At 39.7% G+C, this 7,296-nt stretch overlaps 1 long non-coding RNA gene across 1 annotated transcript; it reads left to right on the forward strand.

Moving 5' to 3' along the window:
* The first annotated feature begins 2,911 nt into the window (after window positions 1-2,911).
* LOC143646153 (uncharacterized) lies at window positions 2,912-4,077 on the forward strand. The gene is made up of 4 exons (XR_013157346.1): window positions 2,912-3,235; window positions 3,404-3,469; window positions 3,605-3,684; window positions 3,812-4,077. It is a non-coding gene; the product is annotated as an uncharacterized LOC143646153 (long non-coding RNA).
* Window positions 4,078-7,296: the final 3,219 nt, after the last annotated feature.

Consider the following 7,296-nt stretch of genomic DNA (forward strand, 5'->3'; position numbering starts at 1 on the left):
GTACTATTTTTGACTTTGTATTTTATTTGCATTGTTACTGAAATGGCGTAAGGTTTTTTCAATATCGTGATGGCATGAATGTATTTTATAAATGGAAAGAACATGACTTTCGGGAATTGAGAGGGTGGAATTTGCTTGTTTGAAACTGTTATGTACCCCAGAAGATCTTTCTAATCTTCTCTTGTTGGTGGAAATCTATTGTGGGGGGGACCTTTTAATTAGGTTGTTTCAATGGAGATGTGATCCTGCCAGTTCAAGGTGGATATTAACCTACTTGCTGGAATCCTTTAAGTGAGCCAAGAAAGTTTAGAGAAGTAAAAAAAAAAAAAAAAAAAAAAAATACCCCAGGGGGAAACAAGAAGGCCCCACAGGAGCTGAGAGAGCCATGTGAAACCAGAGAACAGGAGAGGACAGCAGATATCACCATGTGCTTCCCCATGTTACAGGAAAAATCCAGATGTTAGCTGCCTTTCTTCTGAGATGGTATAGTCTTTTGGGTACCCAAATTTGGATATTTTCATGTCCTTAGACCTGTAACTTATAACTTAATAAATCCCCTCTCTAAAAGCCAATCAATTTCTAGTATACCACATCCCCACATCTTTGGCAAACTGAAGCAATAGTATTATAATTTAAAGTTTCATTTTCAAACCAGTGTTCCCCTAATCCTCACTTTTTGAGGCCAGATTTGTTATTAAAAAATCATATTTTTCCTTTTCATTGGCTCATAGATGAACATTGACCAATTTTGTAAAACACATCCTAAAGGCTTACAGTAAGGTAAACTACTAACACAATTCCAAGTTTATATAAAGATACTCCAACTTAGATACCTTTCAAATTTGCCTATATGACTAACTCCGTCGTTAAATTCTCTAATATTGTCCTTAATCTTGGGACTCCAACCCAACCAAAGATTTTCCCTGCTCCTAGAAGGGGACTCTAGTCCCAAAGGACAGGTCTTATCCAAAAGGTTGGCACTCTAGCCCACAATCCTAACAGATAAACATTGGGAAAGAGAAAGGTGCTCATATAAGCTTGTTCACTGTGATGGTTAGGTTCTGGTATCGATTCAGCTAAGTGGTGACTCCCAGTTGTATGGTGAGACAAGCACTGGCCTGACCGTTGCTTCAAGGACACTTTATGGCTGGTTGATAAACCGGAAAGCTGGTGTATTAAATCATCAGTCAGTTGATTGCATCTGTGGATTATTACATTTGTGATCAACTGGAGTCCTTAAACACAATTGGGGTGATTGGATCCTGAGTTAGTTGAAGTCATATGGTGACTGTTAATCACCATAGACAAGGTAGGTGTGGTCACCATAATGGACAGCAGACCCAAAGCAGCAGTCAAAATAATATACCATGCAGAGACTTGTGGTGTTGGCTAGGAGATCATGGGGTACCTAGAAGTAAAATAGATGTTCAGCCTACCAAATTCTTGTTTGAGCTATATAAGCATATGAATTCTAAATTAAGTGAACAGAAGTCTAACTTGAATTACAAAAACAGAGTAAGGGGCCATTAAGAGTCATGACCCCTTAATCAATTTCCGGATTTGAGACAGTTTACAGACTTTGAATAAAGGATGGGTCGGGTACCCTTGGGGAAGGACCCCTTTACACTGACCAATATTTACCCTAATCTTCCTCTCAGCCTTCCCTAAGGAGACCTAAGGCCTTTTACTAGGGTGACTGTGCACTGGGGAAAAGGCAATGATCAAATATTTGGGGGAATATTAGATACTGGCTCAAAAGTGACACTAATTCCAGGAGACCAGAAGCATCATTTTGGTCCATCCATCAGAGTAGGGGCTTATGGAAGTCACATAATCATTGGATATTTAGCTCATGTCCATCTCATAGTGGGTCCAATGGGTCCCTGCACCCATTCTGTGGTCATTCCTCCAGTTCCAGAATGCGTATTTGGAATCAGCATACTCAGCAGCTGGCACAATCTCCACATTGGTTCTCTGACTTTGGAATGAAGGCTATTATGGTAGGAAAGACCAAGTGGAAACCATTGGAACTGCCCCTACCTAACAAAATATTGAATCAGAAGTAAGACCGGATTCCAGGAGGGATATAGCCTATGCAGAAAATTGATGGATTTTGGAGAATGAGGTGGATTATTATAAACTTAACCAAGTGGTGACTCCAATTGCAACTGCTGTGGTATTATTATTTGAGGAAATCAGAACATCACCTGATATCTGTTATGCAGCTGTTGATCTGGCAAATGCTTTTTCCTCAATAGCTGTCAGTAAGGACCACCAAAAACAGCTTGTATTCAGCTGACAAGACTAACAATATATCTTCAATGTCCTAACTCAAGGGGACATCAACTCTCCAGCCTTATGTCATAGTCTTATCTACAGAAAACTCTCCAGCCCTATGTCATAGTCTTATCTACAGAAAACTTCACCATTTCTCCCTTCCACAAGACATGACACAGGTCCATTATATTGATGATGTCATGCTTATTTGGCCTAGTGAACAAGAAGTAGCAACTACTCTAGATTTATTGATAAGGCATTTGTGTGTCAGGGAATGGGAGATAAGTCCAACAAAATTCAGGGGGCTTCCACCTCATTGAAATTTTTAGGTGTCCAGTGATGTGGGGTATGTTGAGATATCCCTTCTTATGTGAAAGATAAGCTATTGCATTTGGCCATTCCTATGACCAAAAGAGAGGCACAACACCTAATTGGTCTCTTTGAATTTGGTGGACAACACATTCCTCATTTAGATGTGCTACTATGGTCCATTTACAGAGTTACCAGAAAAGCTGCTAGTTTTGAGTGGTGACCAGAACAAAAGGAGGCTCTGTGACAAGTACAGGCTGCTATGGAAACTGCTCTGCCACTGGGGCCTTGTGATACAGCAGATTCAGTGGTGCTTGAAGTTTCAGTGGCAAATAGGGATGCTGTCTGGAGCCTTTGGCAGGACCATATGGGAGAATCACAATACAGACACTTAGGATTTTGCAGCATAGTTTTACCATCCACTGCAAATAAGTCTGTTTTGAGAAAAGCTATAGCCTGCCACTGGGCCTTAGTGGAGACTGAATGTTTAACCATGGACCATGAAATTACCATAAAATCTTAGTTGCCTTTCATGAGCTGTGTGTTATCTGACCCACCAAGTCATAAATCAGGCATGCAGAGCAGATCTCCATCATAAAATGGAAATGGTACATTAGAGATAGAGCTTGAGCTGGTCCTGAAGACAGAAGTAAGTTACATGAAGAAGTGACCCTAATGCCCATGACCCCCACTCCTGCCACATTACTTTCTCTTTCCCAGCCCAGAGCTATGGCCTCTTGGGGTGTTCCCCACAGTCAGTTGACTGAGGAAGAGAATACTCAGGCCTAGTTTACAGATTTTTATGCATGATATGCAGGGACCACATGGAACTGGACAATTGCAACACTACAACCCCTTTCTGGAACATCCATAAAGGATAGTGGTAAGAGGAAATCCTCCCAGTGGGTGGAACTTTTAACAGTTCACTTGGTTTTTAATTTTGCTTGGAAGAACTGGTCAAAGATGCATTTGTATACTGACTCGTGGGCTGTTGCTATTGGTTTGTCTGGATTGCCAGGGACTTGGAAGCAGCATGATTGGAAAATTAGTGACAAAGAGGTCTGGGGAAGAGGTATATGGATAGACATTTCTGAGTGGGTGAGTAGCATGTTGATATTTGTGTCCTATGTGACTGTTCACCAGAAGGTGATGTTAGCAGAGGAAGTTTTTAATAATCAAATGAATAAGATGACACATCTTGATACATGTCACCCTCTTTCCTCAGCCTTCTGCCATTGCTCATGAACAAAGTCGCCATGATGGTAGGGATGGAGGTTATGCATGAGCTCAGCAATATGGACATCCACTCTCCAAAGCTGAGCTGGCTATGGTCACTGTGTGCCCAATCTGCCAGCAGTAGAGACTCACACTCAGTCTCCAGTATGGCACCATTCCCTGAGGTGAACAATCTACCACATGGTGGTAGGTTTACATGGAGCCACTTCCATCATGGAAGGGGCACCAATTTGTGCTAACTGAAATAAAACCATACTCCAGATATGAGTTTGCCTTCTTTTCATGAAATGCTTCCACTAAAACTACCATCTGCAAACTTACAAAATGCCTTATCCACCATCATGGTATTCCACACAGCATTGCTTCTGATCAAGGAGTACATGTCAAAGCAAATGAAGTGTGAGAATGGACACACACTCATGGAAATCTATGATATTACCATGTTCCCCATCATCCAGAGATAACTGGGTTTATAGAATGGTGGAATGGCCTTTGGAAGACCCAATTACAGTTCTAGTTAGGTGGCAATACCTTGCACAGCTGGGACAGTGATCTCCAGGAAGCTGTGTGTGCTCTGAATCAGCATCCACTGTATGGGGCCTGTTCTAGTTTGCTTGCTGCCAGAATGCAATATACCAGAAACCGAATGGCTTTTAAAAACAGGAATTTAATAGTTTACAGTTATAAGGCTGAGAAAGTGTTCCAGTTAAAGCAAGCCTATAGAAATGTCTAATCTGTGGCATCCAGGGAAAGATACCTGAATTCAAGAAGGTCAATTGAAGTTCAGGGTTTCTCTCTCAAGTGGAAGGGCACATGGCAAACACAGTCAGGGTTCCTCTCTCATCTCGAAGGGCACATGGAAAACATGGCATCATTTCCTAGCTTCTTTTCCTGGCTTCCTCTTTCATGAAGTTCCCTGGGAGGCATTTTCCTTCTTCATCTCCAAAGGTCACTGGCTCATGGGCTCTCTGCTTTGTGGTGCTGCAGCATTCTCTGCTCTCTCTGAATCTCTTTTATTCTCCAAAATGTGTCCTCTTTATAGGACTCCAGAAACTTATCAAGACCCACCCAAATGGGTAGAGACATGTTGTCATCTAATCCAATTTAACAACCTGATTTAATCACATCTCCAGCAAGATGACCTGATTACAGTTTCAAACATACACTATTGAATAGGGATTATTCTCCCTTTATGAAATGGGATTTAGATTAAAACATGTGTTTTTCTAGGGGACATATATCCTTTCAAATCAGCACAGTGCCCTTTCTCTTATAGACAGGATTCACAGGTCCAAGAATCAAGGTGTGGAAATGGGAGTAATGTCGCTCGTTATCACCCCTAGTGATTCACTAGGAAACGTTTTGCTTCCTGTCCCTGAAACCATAACTCTGCTGGTCTACAGGTCTTAGTTCCAAAAACAGCAGTGCTTCTACCAGGAGATACAACAGTGATTCCACTGAACTGGAAGTTAAGACTGCCACCTGACCACTTTGGGCCACTCATGCCACTGATTACTATTCTGTCTGGGGTGATTGATCTTGACTATAAGGGGACAATAGGAGTGCAACTGCAGAATGGATAAAAAGAATAGTTTTCCTGGAATAGAGGAGATGCCCTAGGGTGTCTCTCTGTGTACCATGCCCTGTAATTAAAGTCAATGGAATAATGCAACAAGCCAAACCAGGCAGGATTACAAGTAGCCCAGAAACTTCAGGAATGAAGGTTTGGGTCACCCCACCTGACAAAGAACCAAGAACCAAGGCCAGCTGAAGTATTTGCTGAAAGTTAAGGGAACATGGAGTCAGTAGTAGAAGAAATTAGTGATAAATATAAACTATGACCACATGACCAGTTACAGAAACAAGGACTGTGATTGTATGGATATTTTCTCCCTGTTTTGTTATGAGTATGTTTGTATGTGTACATAAGCAAATATCTTGTTTTCCTTTTGGCCCTGGTCAACTTTCCAAGTTGACAAAGGGTGGACTGTGAGAGTTAGGTTCTGGTGTCAAATTGGCCAAGTGATGATACCCAGTTCATCAGCTTTGTTGAAGTATAATTCCGTGGTAAGGAGAACAATGGTCATCCAGAAATGTCCATGTCCTACCCCTCAGAAACTGTGATTATGTCACCTTACATGGCCAAAGGAACCTTGTGGATATGTTTGAGGTTAGGGAATTGGAGAAGGGGAGGTTATTCAGAATTATCTTGGTGAGCAAAAAAGTAATCACAGGAGTCCTTTAAATAAAGAACCTTAACTGAATAATGTCAGAAAGATGCTTCAGAAGAAAAAGCAGGAGAAATATGAATGATGAGAGTGACTGAATCCACCATTACTGACTTGAAGTTGGAGGTACTCATAAATCATGGAACATGGGCAGCCCATTGAAACTGAAAATTATATCTGTCAATAACCAACAGGGAAATGGGAACCTCATTCCTATAAATCCACAGAATGGAATTCTGCCAATAATTTGAATGAGCTTAGGAGCAGATCCTCCTCTCAAAGCCTCTAGAGGAACAGTCTTCACTGTAATTAAAGTCAATGGAATAATGCAAGTGAGTCTTCACAGCACTTTGGTTCTGGCCTTATAGGACACAGTGCATAGCAGGCAGCTTGATCATATAGAAATTTAGTAAATATTGAGAAAATATTAACAGCTGCATAGTGTGATAGTTTGCTACAAACAACTGGTGATATATTCATACCAGTAAAATACCACTCAGAATAAATAAAGAAGTAAACTATATATATATATGCATAGTCAATGAAATATTTTTAAAATACTTTCCCCTTCAAAATAAATAATATATTGAATTTCCACTTATGTGAATTTCTAAAAAGTAAAACTAGTATAGGAATATAGAAAACAGAATTTTTTTTTCCCTGGGGGACACTGGCTTGGAAAGGCACAATGATTATTTATGGAATAAGGAATGCTCTAGAAATTGATAATGTTTTTCAATAGAGAACTATAATCTTTTGCTAAAACAGAAAATTTTTAAACAAAGATTTGTGGGTCTCTGTCTCTCTCTACATATAATTCATACGTCAATAAAATTTTCTCTAAGGAATAAATTTTTGTATAATACAAATACAACCAGAATTATAGGAATATAATACTGGAATATAATAATGCAAGAAATGCATCCATTTTAATAATAAAGTATGAGGATAGTGACAAATATAATCATTTGAATAGCCAAAACCTCAATTCACATATAGAACATCCAATCACTTTTGAAAACAACATGGCAACATATAGAGAAGGTAGACATTGGCAGACATTACAATCTAGAGAAATTACTGCACATGGAATGAAGAGATATGTCATAATGATGTCACTAGAGTATTTTTTTAATAGCAATATTAAAAGAAAATACAGATAACAAAAATGCAAAAACTGTCATCAATATTTAAGAGCTGATACAATTATTAATTTTGTTTTATTCATATGCATTTCCATGCTATA

The sequence above is a fragment of the Tamandua tetradactyla genome, chromosome 9 (assembly GCF_023851605.1).
Source record: "Tamandua tetradactyla isolate mTamTet1 chromosome 9, mTamTet1.pri, whole genome shotgun sequence".
In the NCBI taxonomy this organism is placed as follows: Eukaryota; Metazoa; Chordata; class Mammalia; order Pilosa; family Myrmecophagidae; genus Tamandua; species Tamandua tetradactyla.